Genomic DNA, 22448 nt, shown 5'->3' with positions numbered 1-22448 from the left:
TATCCACGGAAATTGGTGTTCACGAGTTTATATTATTCAGTTCCTAAATAGATGTATTAATTTGTACTTTTTTTGGTGTAAGAAATAATCATAATACTGGTACTGTACCAGTTATCGGTTAAGACCAGTTATCGGCTAAACTGAGAGTTCGGGTTTATAGCACGCAACAATCCAAGGTTTATTAATTCAGTCGTCTTTTTCGAATAAAGAAAAGTAAGTTTGCTTGAAAACTTTCTTGAATATGTTTTATACATGAGCTTAAACGATCATTGTTTACCGCTGATTTTTGCACTTTAAGCAGTGGGGGAAGTGACTTAATAAGTTAAAAATAGAACATTACCTCTTTGTAATACGTTATTATATCCCTTCTTTGATTTGACATATAAAATCAATACATTTAACATGTATAAACAAAAGGAATTCACGAATTTTCGAGAGATTCGTAGCGCAATTGAACGCCTGATTGCACAATTATGTATTGAATAGTATAGATTTGGTGTAATACCGTATGATAATAAACAAATTATTTCATGAGTTTTGTTTATAATGTATCATGACCCCGAATACTTTAGTCTGACCTCACAAGGGGCATAATTCAAACTACATTTAGCAGAGTATAAAATCAACATGAACACGGATTTTTACTATGTTATTATCACGAAGCCGATAACTGGTACAGTAAATCGTAAAAACTCGGCAAATTCGGGTCGTACTTAAAAGCACAAAAAAAAATGTTTTGGGTTCTAAATAATGATATAAACTAACATATTGATAAATAAGGAATTTACTCTTTAAAGTATGTCAAGTTTTATCCAAAAATATCAAGAAATAAGGAATTACAAAAAGAAAACGTTAAATTTTAGCCGATAACTGGTACAGTGCCAGTATAGAATACACCGCAAGCAAGTTTCCAGAGCTTACCAAAAACAAAAACAGAAACAATATTTAAAGAACTGTCGGTTACGACCGGTAGTCACTCCGATTCAAACAAAGCAAGCTAAACATAAATGCATACATAAGTATATTTTTCCTTAAAGTTTGATTTTTCAAGTCTCTGCCCAAACTGACAGATTGTTGAGACAACGTTTGCTGTCTCTGGACAGGAAACAGAATTGCTGGAAGACAATAAAAAATTTGTAAATTTTGTAGGTATTTCCAATGTATTTATTTGTTTATCAGGCTAATTAAAACAGTAAAAAGGAAGCTGAGCTTATCAACATATTGATTAAGTTTAGCTGTTCGGTTAGAACCGATTATAACGGTTAACAAAATGAAACCCATCTTCAATAACGTATCTATCATTCATTAAATTTTCCGTGTCTTCATCATTTCTAATTCTGATAAATTGCGAGTATAACATTTGACAAAACTACAGGAAATATTAAAGATATCTGACGGGAAGAAGAAATTGTTTCTCTATTTATCATTGTATAGATGACCTATGAACGGATTTATATTCATTCCATGTAAATTTAACAAAATGATGAAAAAAAATCATGTTTGAAGTACTTTAGATAGCACGGACGTTAGGACATATCAAACAATATAGTTTAAACACATTTACATTACAATCACCAATGGATTTGATGTTTACGTCTTTTCTTGTCAGTGATCTTGTGGAAACAATGGTGTTTTTTTTTACCCAGGACAGGAAACAGAAGACCACAACAAAATTTTGAACAAATGAAAAAAAAAAATCTCGAGGCATTATCATTTTCTTTAATTCCTGAAATGTGAAGAAAAACTATTGAGTCAACTCAGAGAATTCGTACCGATCAAAAAAAAGGGGAAGGGGGATCTAAAATTGATTTTGGTTCATTTTCGTTGTTTAACATGGAAGTTTCTTCAAAGTAAATTTGATGACTATAACTTTATAACTATTTTTTTCCCCTACAAGACAAAAAGCAAATTATTGCAGATAAAAGCGCCATGTTTTTAAGAACACCAGAATATTTGTACAAATAAAGATTAACGTCGTTTGTTTTACTAAGGTGTTTGGTGGTTAACAAATTATTTATATGCATATTTCCAGACCTACTCCATGACCGTTTCACCAAGGCTTTCATTTTACAAAGTTTAAAATTCATTCTGGAACACAATTTCATGAATTTCGATGGGATAACATATAAACAAAAACTTGGAACAGCTATGGGAACTAAAGTTGCCCCAACCTATGCTACACTTGTACTAGGATTTCTGGAGGAAAAGCTATATAAAAACCTGGAGGACCAATTTAGTGTTGAATTTAAAAATTTCATACAACAATCATGGAAAAGATTTTTGGACGACTGTTTTATAATTTGGACCAAAACCAAGGATGAATTAAATAAGTTTTACAATATTTTAAACAATTTAAACAACCATTTGAAATTTACAATGAACTGTAACGAACAAAAACTCCCATTTTTTGATGTTATGATCATAAAAAGAGAGGACATCATTATTACTGATATATATTATAAACCTACGGACACCAAACAATACCTTGTTTATGATTCGTGCCATCCAAAACACATTAAGAACAACATACCTTATAATTTAGCCAGGCGCCTTTGTACTATAATATCGGACAAAAATCTTCTAAATTCCAGACTAAGTGAACTACGCTACCTGCTACAACAAAGGAACTACCCCAAATCACTAGTTGAACATGGAATCAAAAAAGCCACATGCCATGATAGAAATGAACTACTACAGATAAAAGATAAATCAGAAAAATGTGTTATTCCATACGTCTCAACACACAACCCGAAAAATCAAGAGTTTTACCAAATTATAAAAAGCAACCTTCAACTTTTAGAACGTGATAAAAAAATGAATGAAGTCTTACACAAATTTCAGATCATCAAAAGTAAACGACAAAGTCCGTCTCTGAAAAAGATTTTAACCCATGCCAAATTTGGAAATATCGAAGAAATACAAGATGTCCGTAAATGCCAGAAGCCAAGATGTGCAACCTGCCCTTACCTACAAGAAGGCCACCAATTCAAGTTCAAAAACGGCAGAAATTTTAATATACATTCCTCTATTACATGTGAAAGTTCCAATCTAATCTACGTTATTACATGTGCAGGATGTGGAGAAAACTATATTGGTCAAACCGGAGATACCCTCAGACATCGAATGACCGTCCACCGACAACAAATTCGTGAAACAAAATACCAGTGCACGGCTGTTAGCGGACATCTCAGAAACTGTGCCAAGAACATTTTTCCGAACTTTACAGTGTGTCCTATTTATAAATTTTATAAAGCAACAACCGAAAAAGAGCGTGAAACAAAAGAAAAACATTTCATTTCATTATATAAACCAAAACTGAATGCATTATAATTATGAATGTTTGAATATATTTTATGTTTTTCTTGTACAATTATGGAATATTTGAATATATTTTATGTTTTTCCCGTACTATTATAAAACGCTTATACTATGACGTCATAATGAACTCTGAAAAGCGCAACATATACTTGATGTTATATGACGTCACAATGATCATTTGAAATGTATGTATCTTATGTATCTATGATGATTGTTCAAAACTCCTGAAGATTTTAATGAAACCGGTAGAGTTTTGAATCGGCTTTCTGTTATTTTTTATTATTTATTACTTGTGTGGATTAACTTTACTTATTTTGGATTATATATATATATATATATATATATATATATATATATATATATATATATATATATATATATATTATCTAAACTGTATATACTAAGTTGCTATTTAAATTGTTATACAGTTTGTTTTTTTAATTGACGAACGAGGATTCATGTAAGGTTTAAATAAACTTAACTGTATATGATTTGAAAGAGTAGATTTGATAATCTACAACTTTCAGAACTCTACTTTAATATGTTAAAAAAAACCTTTAAAAAACGTTTGTAATTCGCTTGGAATTAAGTTTCATCAAAGTTAAATGTAGAAAAGTAATCGAAGACAAAATCAATCAATGGCGCTTGTATTACAATTTTCCTAGAACGTGGTTTTATCTAATATTTATGGAGATGATTTAGCGATTTTTATTTCCTGATTTTTAGCGAACATTACATTACAGTTTTTTCCAGGCCGTGTATCCATAAAATCAATTAAGATAATTGTCGAAAATAAATAATAGATCATTCTTTGTTCCATTGTATCCGTTAACAAAAGGGAACACAGGGAAATGTATTTCAATTTCATCCACAATCAAAAGTAAAAAAGAAATGTTATCTTAAGCATCAAATTTTCTTTACTGTTTTTTTTTTGTGTGTATTAATCATTTTTCCCCAAATATTTGTACATATACAACTTTCTCTATCGGTATAAATGTATCTTTAAACTAGTCAGGGTATGGAATGGAAAACGGGGGAGGGGGTCAACATGATAAAGTGGCAAAAACATGCTGATGAGTCTATGTATAGAAGTAAAATTGCATCCAAATAATTGCAATAAAACGTCAAGAAATAGTCATAAACTGAAAATGCAAAGCATACAAAAACAAATCATTTGTTGTTTAAAGGACATTCAAAATACACGTCAGTCGGAGGTGTAAGTTGACCTATCTTAGACACCACATCATATGAAGCTTGCAATATTTTTTAATGTCTTTTATTTATGTCACTAAAATTGGGTTTTTTGACAAAGTATTGTTTGATGCTCCATTTAATTGTTTTTTTAATTTAATATGTTATATTTTATTCTCTAAAAAGAATGTATGCGAGAAATATAATAATTTCCGTTAATAATCAAGATATATATAGAAAATGTATTTGAATTGTATATAGCCTTAGCAGTATTTAAATTTGTGATTTAGTAAAGTGATCACTGTGGGAATGTATCGATTGATTGCTTTTAAAAATAATCATTCTGAGTTTTATTTTAAACAATATTGAATCAAAAATCTGTTATTAAAAGCGTTGTCGTTTGTTTGCCATTCGAATCAACAGAACGCTTTCACTCGCCTTTATTAGTTGCGAACAGCTGAGATCAGTGTGTGGACATTTTCATAAGATACATGACCTATAAGATGTCGAAAAAAACTCAACCATCGTTTGGAAGATCATTAAGGTATGTTTCAATACAGGATATGTCGTGCTGATATTTTTTTTATAGATAATATTTAAAGATAGAAACATAATCCCCGACTTGTAAAAAAAAGTATGTGGAGTGAAGCGGGCAGCTTAATAGAGTAGTTTTGCATTAGAGTTTTTGTCCTTTGATTTTTTGATAATGTAAATAATGTTCCAATAAGCTTCATAATCATTTTTATGTATAAATATGTCGTCGTGTGCAAGATCTATTAGATAATGTAAAGCAGTTTGTTTTACTTTAAAAACCAATTAATGATTCTAGCAAGCACTAATATAGAGACAGGGAAGGGTAAAAAAACCCGACTGTTTGGGGTTAAACCGTGACACGTACGGCTAGATTGAGTGTGCAGACATCCCTGCACTTTCTAATTTTCGTGTGAATTAACCTACGATATTGAGTGTGCAGAGATCCTTGCTCTGTATAGCATCAATATATGTGCGCAGTCATCCCTGCTTGTGTTGGTGGTTGTTACAGCAGATCACTAGTTTGTGGTCATCCCTGCTGGTGTTCTAATCTTTCTAGCACAGGCGATTTCTGCTAGCGTATTGTTGCATTGTTGGCGCATGCGTTTGGTCATCTCTGCTTGCGTTGACGTTGGTACCTGTCAAGTTTCGTCGGTGTGCGTTCATTCCTGTCTGCGTAATGATGAGTCCCTAAATATGCTCAAGCCTGGTAGTTGAAGTCTGCACTTGTAAATATTGACATCAATTAAGGCTGTCTGATTCTTTTTCGGGTACGGGCCCGCGGGGGAACACAGGCAGTGACCCCTTGCACGTTACAGGAGTCAGACTAAGTCGCCTTAGACCAGATAGCATAGTAGATCTATAGATAATGTTCAGGAGGCAAATGCTTAAACTGACCTGGTTTGTTATAATTATTCTCAACCTGATCCAGATGTATGTGCATACATTATCATATTCATTTTCTCAACAAAATGTTTTATAATCAGCCAATGTAAAACGTATATACATTGTATGCTTTTCTTCATTTTTTTATTGTTTTTTTCTTAATAGAAGATCAAAATTGAAAGGAACTTCATATAACATCAAGGTCAGACTTATAGCGTAATATTTCTCGATATTTAATATAACAGTTTTCTCAGGATTTAAAATTTTTTTTACCGAATCTTGTTAATTGTTTGAGATATGGTTTATCTTTTATGTAAATACATATTGATTTATTTCTAGAAAAAAATTTCAATTCATGGCACATGCACATTGTATACAAACAATTTCGAGCTAGACATACACATGCATTCGTTGGTTTAATTCTTACTGAGCCACGATTACTCAGCTTATATTTGACATTATGAACATTGATAGTAAAAAATATGAAACTCTTGGAATTGTAATTTATTTAAAGATTATTTCGAGAAGACAATCAGGCTATGAGTAAAGATCTCTCTCTCTCTCTCTCTCTCTCTCTCTCTCTCTCTCTCTCTCTCTCTCTCAGTTGCAAACACGCAAACTCTCTATCATCATGCATTGGTGTACTCTTAAACCAGTAAGACATTATCAAATACAAAATTTAAGCGGTTTGAAAAATACAATTGTGAGTTCTGAGGTTTTGATTTGCAGTAAGAGCTGTTAAATAATTTCCTTATTTTGTATTATTTGTTTGTTTCAAATGCACTCTTAAGGACAGCTCTTTTCAATTATGAAAATCTTGACAAAAATGAGGTCTAGTGTTTATTTAAAGGACTTAAGAATTGTGTAAATGTGCTTTCAATTATAATTCTTGTAAACTTTGCAGTAAAGAGTAAGCATGATTCACTTAGTTTGTGTGCTTTTTTAATAACATATAAAATTCACCTCCAGGTACTTATAGGTGCCACGACAAGGATCTTCGCCGCCAAATGTTGCAGACTCTACTGCAATACTGCATTGTGGTTTACCGTCACATCTTTCTTTAACTTTTACCTCAGAATACGGCGATATGCAATTTGTTGTTTGAATTTGTGGATAGTAACATACTCTTCCGTCTTCTGTTCTTCCAAACATCGCCTTTTCAATAAAAATGTTTCCACTTGGGCAGGTTATATTCATGGTGCCGTGTTCATACGTTTTTTTATTTCCTTAAAAAATATGAAGACTTTACTAATTTTACTAAGTTTAAAGAATATAAAATGAAAATGGATATTTGTTTAAAGGGGCATGGTCACGATTTTGGGAAAATATTATTTTTCCGAATTTAATGTTAACAATGCTTCAGAAGGGCATTTTTAATTAGACAACTGAAATGTGATTCATTTGTTGAGTTACAGAGCTTGAAATTCTTCGCTATGTAAACAAAGCGTTTGTTTACATTTTGAACGTTGAACTAATAATTTGAGTGTTAAACCTAAAACGAATGTGTTAAACGTTAGAAGACTGTTTATCTATGTTTACAATAATTAAAAAGATAGAAAAATGAGTTGGAAAAATAATTTTTACTGGCTATACAAAAAAGGGCACGAGCCTTGTTTACATGACAAAGAATTGTGAGCCCTGTATCTTGCTTATATCCTTACGAATGACTCTCAAATTTTATTTGATCGTTAGAAATGCATTTTTAAATCATTGTTAATAATAAAAACATAAAAATAGAATTTGACCAAAATCGTGACGATGCCCCTTTTTAACTAAATGCAATGGTTATTCTTTAAAATCAAAGCTATCGTTGTCCCTTTTCTCAACATTCTTTTCATCACTTTATAACTTAAAGAAATAATTCTTAATCTGTTTAAACTTATTATTCCAGATAGTTGACAAACAAACACAATAGGGATACATGCATCCATGGTAAAACATGTTAACATAAAGTTTCATTTTATTTAACCTTTTTATCAAATATTTAAGCTGCCGTGATACATGTAGGGGTCTTAAACATATGTAAACGAAATGAACATTTCTTATTCTGTAAAACGTATAATTTCAGAGGTTTACTGTTTTGGTGCTACATACAAAGCTATGATCGAGCAGATGCCATTACTTTTTCTTTTAGCATGAAAGAGGTTAACTCGGTCAGCTGAACAAAGTTGAGAGGTATCAAAAAGATGACTGAATGGCATACATGTAGGTTATCAGTTATCATTCATGACACTTAAGTTGATAGAATGACACAGGTTGTGTAAGTAAAAAAACCTCGGTAAACTATAGAATACCGCTCTCATCAAAGGGTTAAAAAAGTCGGTAACAACTCCTATTCGCCGCACAATTCAATTGACCTACCCTCAGAATGACCAGGGCTGTCGAGAGAAAAATAATGCATATCCACTTACACTATTATATCAACATACTACAAGGGCACCTCATTATACTATTTTGCTAGTGGTGTCCTTTTCTGCTAGCGACATCACTGTTTACCTTTAAAATGATTTTCCCCGTACAACTTTCTTTTTGGTTGCACAAAATCCGTGCGTATTCGTACTGATCTTTTTATCGTCTTAGACTGTACTTATTTACACAATGCAGTTTCAATTTAAAAATAATTAAGGGAACAAAGTTATATCATATCGCAGAGAAATACAAAATAACATTTAATGAAACAAATATGAATTAAAAAATACATGTGTAATTTACTTTTTAAGATGCAGCTCAGATTCTTTTTCCAGGATCCGTCGGATTTACATACAAAGAACCCAGAACCATGCTGTATGTACCTTGGAGAGCATGCTAGAAGGATTCCTCTTGTTATTCCAATACCGTCCCATTCTTCTACTTTATCAAAAACATATTCCCAATATGAAGTCAAGCATATATTTTCTTATTATCAAAGACCTAAAGCATGATGGAAACGAGAAATATTGTATCAAGCTGTTATTATGCGCCATGCATTCCTCTATGGTTTTCAGAATTACATGTATCAGTTACTACACGTACTTACTTAGGAGAAATACATTTCCAAAGAGATGATTCATTTAACAGTGAAGTTCCAGTTTTTGTCATGCAAGCACGTGTGTAATCTTGATTTAGAAATAGGTATCATAACCGGAAGGGGGGTTTAATCGCAACAGGATTGTGTACTAGCATACTAGAGTGTAAACTCATTGTTAATTTATAATTGATGTTGAGTAATTATTAACAAACAAAATCATTAATTTATTATAACATGCAGTCTAAAGGTTAACTGGAAGAACTAAAATGCCAGGGGGTTTGTTTTCTCTATCTGCTGGACGATTTCATTTGTCTTAAATTTATAGGGTGTAAGGATACCCGCCTACTAAATACACAGTATTATGGATTTATAAATCGTTCTAAAACATTCGATCTTATATATCATTGTTAACAAGTCAAAACTTTGAACAATTAAATTGGTTTTTATACCTACCCCGACCCTCACGAAAGAATCAATTCTGACCGATGGAAATTCTATTTACAAGACTCCGCGCCAGAATGTCTCATCCATTCATTTTTCGCAGTTATAGTTGACGAGTCCAAAAAAGGAATCTTTGAGACACATCATACAATGTGACCATATACCGTGAATGCAGTTTACTTTGCGTCTAATTTCTTATTTTGTGAGTTCTTCTTATCATTGCTTGAAAATAAGGGAAAACCTTGAATATTGTTAATCTTTAAGTCATATAACATGTGAAACTGTTTTCATTTCACCCACACGCTTGAAATAATGAAATAATTTTGATAAAACAATATAGATAGACGTCATAAGTCCCATATCAAACGACATTTTACCACTTGAATCTGCGCGTCTTTATAATGAATTGATGAACATCGGCACATTATAAATTATTATCGGCACATATTTTTAAAGGTAATGGTAGTCAATTTTTCCGGGATCCAAACCAAGAGCTACATATCTGCAGCTAAGGTAACTAATAATGCTTCCAATGAAATACTTTGTTTAGTAATGCAAGCTTTTAAGAAAGCAATGCTTGTATTTGTTTAAAACTTTACACCCTAATACTTCGTCTTACATTCGCTGTTAGAACAAGTAGAACCAGTATCAGTCCGAACCTCACAATATACATAGTTCGAATTTAATTGCCCTAGCATTGCATTGCTTTGCATGAACAGTCGTTTTAGCGGTAACGAATATTCGCCAGTATCGAATAATTTTTAGAAAAATTATTGGTGAAACACGGATTTAAGGTTTGAAAAAATCCAAGCTGGGTAATTTTAATACAGAAATAAATATTCTATCAATATGTGGAGTTGTTTGTCCTTTGCACAGTTATTTACCGTATTGTTTACAAATTAAAAAGTTGACCCAGATATGAATGCCGGAAGTGCAAGGCAGAAAAAAAACGAAAGTGTGAAAACAACTAAACGAAACTATGAAAATAAGTTTGTTATTGGTCCCTTTTTAGTGGATAATTAGTAATTATAATCCATTTAATCAGATTATGCATCATATCAACTAAAATTAGAGCTTTGAATGAAATAACGACTTCAAATAGAACCGCTTGTAGTTTTCCTAGTGTCGGTTCATTGCGACAGAAGTATTATTTGGCTGGATATATTGATAGATATACGGGCAAAACAAAGGCAAATCGCAAATACTTATCATCAGTTACTATCGTAAAGTAATTTCATGAAAATTCAATTTCATAGAGTAACGCAAAATGAAAACTGTTAAAGTCCAGTTTCAATTTGAGGGGAAAACGGTACGATAAAAATAACGATCATATTATTTGTTTTATTAACATATTTCCACAATATTTTTTCCTTCTTTATTTATAAGTATATTAACAAGTACCTGAGGCTTTAGTATATTTTTGAAATTAATTCGCCCAAAAAATATTCGGCCAGAAGTGATAGAGGGCGCTTAGTTCGATACTGGAAAACGTATTCGAAACTAGGAAAATGGAGGGGGTATTGAAATTACTATCTCCGTAATTCATCCTGTATATTTTCGGAAGTTTGATACTACCGTTTAGAAGAATAAAGAAATGTGATTGAAACAAAATAGAAAAAAAAAACATTTGGAATTCTGATAATAATAGTCGCATGCACGACGAAACCGCATGCTGATTCGTTACCGGTAGAACGACTATACACAATTTCTTTCAAAATAAACACTTAAAGTGTTTATCTATATGGCTATTTATCTATGTGTACACATAGCGTACACACGTGATTCAAAATAACCCAGACGGAAAACGGTAAAGAATTCAATCAATCAGTCTACATTTTATAGAATTTGTAAAAAAAAAACACATTGCGGGTCTGAATGTTTGTTAATGTGTTAATCTATCAATATAGAGTTTGTTAATTATTTTCGATTGCTAAGGCTACAGCGTATTTGATGAACATTGAACAACATTTTTTCCATGCCACTTTTTTCCATGGAAAATAGCGAGTACAATTATAAATCATTTATAAATTTTATTCAATTACTTATATTAAAAATGTCATAGTTAAACATCATTTTTTAAACTTTAGAATATTAGACTTATGTCTACTGCAACTAAAAAGTCCCCCCCCCCCCAAAAAAAAAATTAGTACTTCAAATGCCTTTTTTCTTTACGACATTTAGAACACATATACCCCTTTATCAAATGTAGCTTAAAATAAGTGTCACAAGCACTATTTAAAAATATTTCAGAAAACAGCATTATATTTCTTTGCTTTAAGAAACACTAAGAGTCTACTTTCAAAACTACATGTGCTGAGTACAATTTATATACTGGTATACATTATTTACATTTGACTACTTCTATCAAACTCAGAATTATCAATTAAACATTAAAAAAAATAGAACCAAACACGGTAAGTTCGAGCAAATGTCGTTTTCAATTTTAAAGCTTATTATATCCGATAAATTGAACACGCGTCTGAGTAGTGATCTACCTTAAATAATGTCACCCAGTACAAATTTAATGTTATACTAATAAAGTAGTAAAATATGTTAAATAATCTAACATACTTGATTTAAACGTTAAATCTTTGTAATTTTTTTTTAAACTGTATGAACAATAATAATTTCAACATAATATAATAATTCAACTATTCCTAAATTACATTGAAGACGCGTACTTTTTTTGTTGTTTTTTCCCCGTTTTTTTATATAATTTTATTGATAAACATTGCTAGTTAATTAAACATTTTTCTCGATACATGGAATCATAACTTCTACATTTAATCCAGTCATAACATATGAATAGCACATGCAGACATTTTAGTTTGATATGAGCCATATTAAAGATCATCTTCCAATACAGAGTGTTGCCTTTGAAGCTCCCTTTCTGTGTATACTTTAAAGTCGTCTCACAAAAGTCTATCCTACGTATCAAGCAACGCAATCAGACAAGAACGGGGTGTCGGAAGTTGATTGACAGCTGCCACCATTTTTGCAGGTAAGAAACCACGCAAAGGTCCTACTGATCTAAAGAGAATATTTGAGACCACTAAGTATTATCTTTTTGTGAATTCTTTTCTACCGATAGATTTCAATAAGGCACTAAATGATTCAGCAGAATAATGCAGTTTAACAAAAATATCGCACTAGGCTCTTAACCTTCTTTGCTTTCTTAATTGCTACGCAATCTATGAATAAAACTAATACGTACCAAACCTAAGTCCAAGAGCCGCGCCATCTTCTTTGTCTCGCTGATGACGAAATACAAGCCCGCCACATCCACCCATGTGTATCTCGTAGTCAAAATAAAATTCAGGTGGCATAATGTCACCCTTTGGAATAGTGGTACCAACAGTGATCCAATTGCGCATGAAATCATTGGGGACAGATTCATTGTTGTACTTTTTGATTTCTTTAGGGTTGAAGTAAAATACAAAGTAACTATTTGGGTTCGCATCACAATTTTTAAATTCGAAATCTTTGTTCGCAGCTCTGTAACCCTGGGTATTATGAAAACTAGCTTAATCCAACGTACAGGTATGGTGTCAATTTCTCATAATATCTTGGCTTCGCATAACCTGTGTATTGATTGTAGAAAAATTCCTAGTGATAGATTTTTATAGAGTTCAATGTTTTCCATAACCGATTCGATCTGGGTGCCGTTTTGAAGCACGTGTCGTACTTTAACGTGTTCATTGGAGGTCAAAAGGTCATCGATGTTGATTTCAACATCAGCATGCCTCGACCTCGAGACATAGGTATAGCCAAATTTATCATGGAACTCGCAGTACACTTTAAATGGTTTATTTTCCCTGTTTTGGATTGTATAAGTCCCATTGGAACTGGAAGGATTTGAAGCATAAATATCCTTGCAGGAATCTGTGAAAAAATGAAAATAAGTTTAGACAAAACGTGTTTTAATAAGAAATTAATTTAACTTTAATTTGTCTTATCTATCACGAATAATCATCAACTCTACTGATGCCATGATTAATGCACGTGACAATATGACTGGGAATGCACAGTTTTTAGGGTCTTCCGTTTCCAATGATCTTAGAAACTATCAGAGATATGATTACGAAACCTTCAAGATAGGTAGTCTATAGTTTGAAGTTGTGCACTATTATGTTGTTTTACGCGAGTGGCGCCATTTCTTGGATCTCGCCTGCGCACGACAATTGGGTACGAATTTTCATTTGAAATATTCATAGGTTCTTTTCACCAATATCAAAAAAAGAGGCTGACCCCCTTTAAGTAGGGGTCAAAGCATCACTATTAGCATTTGTATCTCAAAAATGAGGAACAATTTTAGATGGGTGTAAGAACAACAAATGTAAGTATTCTTTATTTGGGGCCAAAACACTCTATTACAAATAACTCAAGAATAACAAGGATATTGTAATGCATTATAGAAGCAAAGTTGATGGTTGTAACAATATAAATCAGAAAACATCATTGCTACGCCCATTTATTACATAATTATGGATTTTAAGCTGCCGAAGAATTTTAACTTTGACGCAATATATCTAGAGAAGTAGACACATTTTGTTAAGCATTGTAGATATAAGAGAATGTTTGCATTGATAATACTAAACGATTCCAATAATCAAAACACCAATGTATGTTTCCTTTAAGGATATGAAGTGCTGGCCATCTAAAGATTCAATCATTTGTAAAAAAAAAAAAAAAAAAAAAAAATGAACAACAATTTTAAATAGGTGTAACAACACAAAATGTTAGTATCCGTGAGTCCTTTCGAATAAACCCAAGAAAAAAGGGGCTGGCTCTCTTAAATTAGAGACCAAGACACTTGTAGAATCTCTTACACATACCTTTAAACCGATCAAGATTTTGTAATGCACTATAGAAGCAGAGTTGTTTATCTTCACAACATCAGTTTGTTAAACTCATTGCCACATCCATTGATGAGGTAATTAGTGATTTTAAGGGGACTAAAATCTTAAATCATTAATGTGCTGTATGTGAAAATGCAAAATACATTGTAAAGCATTTTAAAGAATATTGATAATCGAATACATTATCTGAAAGGGAGGGGTTGTTGGGGAATATTGAAAATTTTCAAAAACTACTTGTCCGATATCGACCATTTTTTTCATAGATAATGGGACATTGTTTGAATTTTTTATGTTTTTGAAATTTGTGTTGTGGTCACTTCCGGTCCGATTTTACGGCCGATTTTGAAATGTTTATACGACCAAGTTTGTGCACGCATAAACTCAGAGACTATTAGAGATAAACTCATGACATTTTCATGATACCTAGACTACATTTTGAAGTTGTGTCTATTGTTTTTGTTTTTCGCCTATTGTTTTTTGTTTGGCGCCATTTCTTGGAGCTAGCCTGCGTCTGAAAATTGGGTACCAATTTTTATTAATTTTCCTTTCTACAAATTTTGTGCATGCGATTTCTCAGCAACCATCAAACCGATTTTAACAATTTTTTCACAGATCATTAGACTTTATATTACCCTCATACATTTTCACTAGATTTTTGTCATCACTTCTGTTACCGATTTATCGGTCATCTTGTTCATTTTTACGACCTATTTTGTGCACACAAAAACTCTTAAATTATCAGAGATATGAATATGTAGTTTTCAGGATAGGTAGACAATAGTCTGATGTTGAGCCTATTGATTTTGTTTTACGCCAGTGGTACCATTTTTAAGAGCTTACTATGGCTCGAAAATTGAGTACAAATTCTGTTTCCTTTTCCTTGTCTACAAGATTGCCCAGGGATGGCTCAATAGATTTTCTTGAAATTTCCAGGATTGATAAAAAATATATCGTCAGGTATTCATTTCATTTATTCCAAAGTTCATTTCCTGTCGTCCGTTTCCTGTTCCGCGACAAAAAGCTTGTGACATTGATATCTCAAAAATAATAAGGACTTGCGCATTCAGACCTTGTAGAATTATAGACCTTTGGTTGAAGATGTCTGTAGATGTATTTTGTTTTGTTCGTCACTACTTCCGGTCGAAACCGGAAGCACGTCAAACATTATTTTTTGTTTGCATTTAATTTGTTTTATTTAGAATTGAAATAAAAGTATTAATCCTTACATATATCATCTTTCCGATCTTAAATAAACAAAACAGATAGTCTACTTCCGGTGAGATATCTCAAATGAACTTTTTTAAATAAATGTTTTATCCACGAGAATTTAGAAAAACAAGTAATCAATTCACAATTCAGTTCTTTAAAACAAACCTACATGTGCAGGACGTCCATTTGAGTGGAAGCGAATAAAGTATATTACACGAGCCCCATTTTCCTTCGAAGCCATTGTGTAGTCTAATAATTGTTGATTCGGTCTATTGATTATAATATGTTGACAATGGTATTGCAGTAAAGTATGGGCAATCGTTGTTTTTTTACACTCATTTTAAAATGTTTAATTTTTTTCCCCATGAGTTGACTTGATTCGGATACGTTTTCGACGTTGTCGCTGAATCCTCTGTACAAAGTAGTACATGTACTCTTTGAGTTCATTTTGAGGCAGGTTACAAACACGAACAATGAGACGATTTTATTGTTAAATAAGTGGTATACCGTAAATGGCGATGAAATTACTGTTTCATACTTTAAGGTGGGTCACAAGAAACTATTATAAACTGCCACGTTCGTTTGATGGTTTTCAAGGTACCAACTCGGTTATGGGGTTAACTTATCTGGTTATCAATTCTGAGATCATGCGTAGAATGCACGCGACACCGTGCCAATATATATGGTAAAAAATAAGACACAATCACAGCACTTATGACATTTTCCGAGCTAATGACAAGTGAATATGAAAGTTAACACAGTTAAAATGTTACCCTGCAATGAAAGCTTTAATTTAGGACGATGACCCGGACAAGCGCATTCAAAAATCAATATTAATTACCAAATATAAATATATCTTCTGTTTTACACTCTGAAATTGCTTAAACTTTAACAAATGTCCATAATACTTTCAAAAAGTTATTTCACATTGAACATTTTAAAAAAATCCAACATATAAACCTTTTCTTAGTTGATTAAAAAAAGTAATTGCACTAGTGAAATTTTAAGGACTAATTAGGATGAAATAAATGTTTCCTGACATGTTTTGATTTTGTTAAGGTGTGGTTGGCTGTAGAAAATATGTTATAAATGAGCTTATTTACAATTATTCATATAATCTTCCTACAAATGAGATGGAATATTTCATCTAACGATTTCTTTGTTACGCGTATGAAAGCGCGTATTCAACCAAATTTTACACAGGTTAACGAGTGAGCTGAACATCATTTTGCAGGATTATAATCAAATTTGATAAAATAAAAGAAAAACAGTTGCACATTGAACTCTGCAAGAATTTTAGGCGGACAGGTACTTCAATTAGTTTTGTCCCTATTTTATTGATACATTATACCTACAACATTATATATATATCTTAAATGGATTTTGTAATTCTATTTGAAAGTCTAAGGATGCAACAATAACATTGGATCTCAAAAATACAATTTGATATAAATAAGACCCTAATTAAAACTGATCTTAATCAATGTCAGTTAAAAATTGTAAATGCTGGTTGTTTAGACGAGTACCAAGAAAACACGTGCATCCATTTCTAACGTTTATTTTCGACCAACAGAAAACGTGATGTCATGCACATAAGTACACAAAGCTCACATGGTACACAAACAGCTGATTTAACATAGGAAATGAATGAAACATGAAACACTGACAGCAATTTTTTTGTTAAAAAGTACGTACTATGGTGAACATTTGTCACCATAGGCGCGCCATAATGGAAACGTGTTCTTAAAAATTACTCAGCATGTTCAAGAACATGCAGTTTTAGTTTCCTGGGTCTGATTAAAAAGTTATCGAGTTAAAAAAAATTAATTCCTCTGGCAACTTGAAACCTCAAAATCTCATATAACGTAACATTTAAAATAATATTTTATGGGTGAAAAAAAAACCGAGTAAGATGAATATTTTCGTTTTAAAACATTTAGCTGGTAAAAAAGTATGAACTGAATAATTTACACCACCTATATTAATTAAATAAATAGTTCATTCTTCACTAAAGACCCATGAAGCTATTCTTTAAAATCAAGAGTACCCCCCCCCCCCCCTTTACCATTCAACACGGCTCATTATTTATTTTATTATTAACACATTTAGATAAAATCTACAACTTAATTCATTTAAATTTATAATCAGAGAACACGGAGATTAGTACAATGTAATGGTTGAGCTAGGATTTATGATAACTATTCTCTTAAGATTTTAAATGTTATCTATGTTAACGGAAAATAAGCTATTGTAGCTTCAGCATAAGGTCACACTGTCATTTATTTTCGACAACATTTGTGTACACGTGTATCCTGATCAATTAAAAAAAACCCATAGATACATGTACGTATATAACACATGCTGTGTCCCTCAATGGAAAAATTAATACTTTTTACGGTGTAACCGTTTGGAGGGTGAAGCCAAAATCAATGGGGCTAGATATGCCCTTTCATTATCTCTGGCCTGTCATTTCATATACAAGCCCTGATATGCTATAGACTATAGTCTGTCCCAAGCTACTGTTTCCATCACATGTTGACAATTTTTATGGAAACATACACAGCTAAAAGAAATACAATTGAAATCTTTCATTAATAAAAACTTCATCGCTTTTTTTTTCACAGGAACGAAAAACTGACTTCTTATGGAAATTTTATAATCATTTTTATTTTTCATTTGGAAGTTTCTTGGAACACCTCACACAATTTTCATATGCTATCATCCAGATCTTATTTTATATTATTTGCTTTACAAATAACCATAGATTTTTATTTTAACAGCCGCTTTTTTTTAGGCGAACAAGTCAGAGAGAGAGAGAGAGAGAGGGGAGAGAGAGAGGGGGGGGGGGAGAAATTCAAATATTTTGGTATGTAAATAAATATTGTTTAAACCCTCAAATATGTCATCTTTGTAAGCCAAGGGTTTCTGATCCGCGCCGCTCCTGCAGATCACACACCCTTGGCTAGCGAAGGTATATTTGAATAACTAATAATGAAGCAAAAAATCTTGGGACAGATTTTAGCTGCATTTTTGTTGTTGTTATTTTGATTCTATCAATATACATGTGTATTATTTTGATGTCTTATTGTCTTTTCTGAAGTAATTTATACATATATTGGATAATACCTAGCTGCATCGCAGATCTCTGGATAATTTCTCAGCATGAAGTATTTTAACGTTGTACTCCCTTATTTGAAATGTATGCATAAAACATGAATTAAAGAGTCATGACGTATATTTTTTTAAAGTAAGAAAATCAATTTATCTTGAGAATATTTCACTTGTATGGACATATATTGATATTATTTTTGGTCCATAAATTTACTTAAAGTTGTCATCCAAACACTGAATTATTAAACATTCAATGATTGATTTGTGTATTTAAACTAGAAATTTGATTAGTACCATAGCTAATTCACATCATAAGGTGCAAATGATGTCCTTCATGTATATTGTACATACCGGGGTGTATAATTTAATCTGAGTTTGTCTGACAAATGTCTTACATTTGGTGTTCAATGCATATTTTTGAATTCTAAATAATTTTTACGTATTTATAATGCATATTACTCCAAATAATTTCCCTATATTGCTTTTATTTTTATGGCAGTTTGGGAGTTCTTGAATATTTATTGTTTTTTTAATCATATACGAATGGTTTACACATTTGGGGGGGGGGGGGGGGTGAATTAGAATGGGGAAATATTTTACAATGTGTCTGTCAAAGATTAGGATGTCTACAAAATTAAGTTTTGATTATCTTTGTTTTATACTGAATTAGTTTTTGGTCGTCACTTAATTCTTTTTATTTTGATAATTAATTTGAATTCTGGGTACGAAATGACCTGGGTATGAGTATGTTAGGCTACGATTTGAGATGAAACCTAAAAACGAAATTTCAAATTGAAAATTGGAGAAAAATCGTCTTTCGTGTTTTCAAATAGTAATCAGAAAGCAAATTTAATTCGAATACATGATGTTATATTTAATAACAATGAATTAAAACTGCTTCACTGTTGAGACACGTTTTTTGTCCAATCAGAGGTCCTGAAATTCCTTTGATCGAATCTAATGCAACTGTTGAAAGTTGTAGGAAACGAAAATGTTTTTTTCTTTATTGGGAATTAATTTTTCAAGAACACACTAGGTTAGTTTGAATGTATTTATCACTCATTAAACAAAACTGATAAATTATCACCAAACGTGAAGTTAGAACGAGATTCAAATTCAGCATGGATGTCGGTGATGTCACTGCGCGTGAAGTTATTCTGTTGTCCTCCATCTTGGAAAAAGTTTTTCAAATTCATAGGTGTAGAGTGTAATTTCTATTTTTAGACACATGTACACGTGTTGTCTATAGTGAGAGCTTCGCTCTAACGGGCCCTTCGGGCTCGTGAGAGGGCTTCGCCCTCTATTATATTTTTTAAAATAAGATGAGTTTATCTTAATCCCACAAGGCAAATGGCTTACCATCTTTGTGGCAAATCTAGCAAGGAAATTAGAATAATGCATATCTACTTACACTACGAAGCCTTAAATCTTTCTCGTAATATAAACCATTTCAATTTGGAGTAGAAGTCCTTATTTTAATTAGAAATTATTGTACAAAATCGACATGTTTTTTGGCAGGAAGTGAAGAGATTAAAACAGATGGAGACAGTAACAATTTGTAAATACTTAACAGAGCTAAATCATATCGCAGATAAATACAAACATCATTTAATGAAAACAAATGTGAATTAAAAAATGCTTAACGTTTTAAGATGCAGCTCAGATCCTTTCTCCAAGTTCCGTCGGATCTACATAAAAAGAATCCAGAACCATGCTGTGTGTACATGTTCCATGGAGAGCACGCTACGTGGATTCCTCTTGTTATTCCGATACCGTCCCATTCTTCTACTTTGTCGAGCGAATATCCTGGACCTTCAGGGATACCACAATCTACAAAAAATTAAACGTTCTTGTTTTTCTTTTACAGAAAATGTGCATGCACTTTTTCTATTTCAATTATGATAATCTATATTGTAAATTTATTTCAAGTCAAATTGTTTTTTTAGATTGAAAATGAGTAAAGATCGGTATGATTTTACATATATCTAATTTACTCTCTGATATAGCTGGTGTTTTGTAATATATTATATATTACTTTTCCATTTTTACTGATGGGTCGTCATACATTTGTCATGACAATGAAATCATCAATTTTTTTGTAATTGCTTTTAAATGTTATAATTCATTTTTGACGTCTCCTCATAATTAAATGTCTTTCTTTAATTCAACCAATATTCCGTAAAAAAAATTCTGAAATTTTTTATTAAATACAGTCCTTGGTAAACCATGCTTGTGAACATATTCAAGTAGTCATGATACATGAATGACTATTATTTTTTTAAGTTTTCAACAACATTTTTTTAAAGCCAATGCATGGACATGAATGTATGCCTATTATTTTGCTTAACATGAGTGACATTAGTGTGATTGGTGTCCATACATGTATATCAGTATATTGTTTTTTTTTTCTGTTATGAATACAGCAATACATTGACATTGAAATGGGATTGTAAAAGCGATACAATTCTACAGCTTAATTAACAATCGATTTTACAAAATGAAAGGGTGTGTGGTTAAATTTTAAATCCTTACAATTATTCTGACCATTTTAAACAATTTTATACTAAACAATTAAAAAAAAAGCATTGTTCAATCACAAACCATTGCAAAATCAGTGTAAGGGTGAGCATGAAATATCAATACTACAGTCTTAAATGAATTCATGTAGCATTTGAACGAAATACGGTAACCTGTCATGTTTTCGGAAGAGTTTTATATATTTCCTGTCACAGTGCATTCGTGATTTCTTTCTCTAAATTAAAAAATGTTTAAGCATTGGATGCTTATTTTTGGATGTCGTTGGTCCTACGATCCACCAAACGGTGCAGACAAATTAAATACAGCGTTATCGCGGTATAATAATACGTATGCACCGCTTGGTGTGTCATAGGACCGATGAACTCTAAAAATAAGCATTCAATGCTTATATTTTCATTCATACTGATGTTTATTTGTATAAAATATATGTGTATCGTTGCGGTTAGCCATTATATACGCTCTCAGTTAGGAATATGAAACATACACGGAACAGTCATATCAAAATCTTATTTAGTTCGCCGTCGCGAATAATTTTACAGAACCAGAAATCTTATAGACTGTGAGACATTTTCTTTTTATTAAGAAGATATAATTAATGATTATTTTCAAAAGTACATACCAAATTAGTTATGTAATGTAAAACATTTCATTAAATCTTACAAAAATATATATACTCAAAACACGTGATGACGTTTATATTTGTGCTCATGGTGTATGAATTAGCAAAGTGTATTCATAGAAAATTGAACGTCGCAGATTTCAAATGCAAGCATAAGAGGAAATATACACTGAATGAATAAATATTTTTCACAAGATCTGTTCTGAATTTAATTGTTTATAATTAAAATTAAATTTTAATACAGATTCTAAGTTTGAATAAATAATAAAAAATATATACATATTACAGACCTGAAAGGACACAGTCATAGTCATCAAAAGGTTTCGGAATGCACTTTTCGGTAATATTACAGCTGGACCGGGAACAGGCTCCTGCAATCTCCTGTATATATGATTAAAAAAGTATTTTTTTTATTAGAGTTGCGCAGTAATACCGGTATTTCGGTGTATTGCGGTACGTTGACGAAGTACATCGTATCGTAATACATTTTTTTCCTACCGGTTACCGGGTTAATTAATCAGGCTAGGAATTTTGTTACGGGCTCGGGATTCCAAAATTTAGATTTGAATTAAAATGACGCATGCATTTGTAATCGTTACAAGCACTAAAAACAAGGTTTTGATATTGTGATTGCTCATAGCAACAACATGTTAACCTGCTGATTTTCTTCATTAAGAATTTGAAGTTGGACCTGTTGCTATTGGAATTTCGTCCCCCTGAAGGTTGACACAATCAGTAC

General features: G+C 31.8%; 1 pseudogene; it reads right to left on the bottom strand.

Annotated features, from left to right (window-relative positions):
- Window positions 1-12130: 12130 nt before the first annotated feature.
- On the bottom strand, window positions 12131-22078 carry LOC128169391 (uncharacterized; annotated as a pseudogene).
- Window positions 22079-22448: the final 370 nt, after the last annotated feature.

Source organism: Crassostrea angulata, unplaced genomic scaffold (genome assembly GCF_025612915.1).
Source record: "Crassostrea angulata isolate pt1a10 unplaced genomic scaffold, ASM2561291v2 HiC_scaffold_124, whole genome shotgun sequence".
In the NCBI taxonomy this organism is placed as follows: Eukaryota; Metazoa; Mollusca; class Bivalvia; order Ostreida; family Ostreidae; genus Magallana; species Magallana angulata.
Note: the sequence above shows the minus strand (reverse complement) of the source record. Positions and strands in the feature narration are given on the sequence as shown.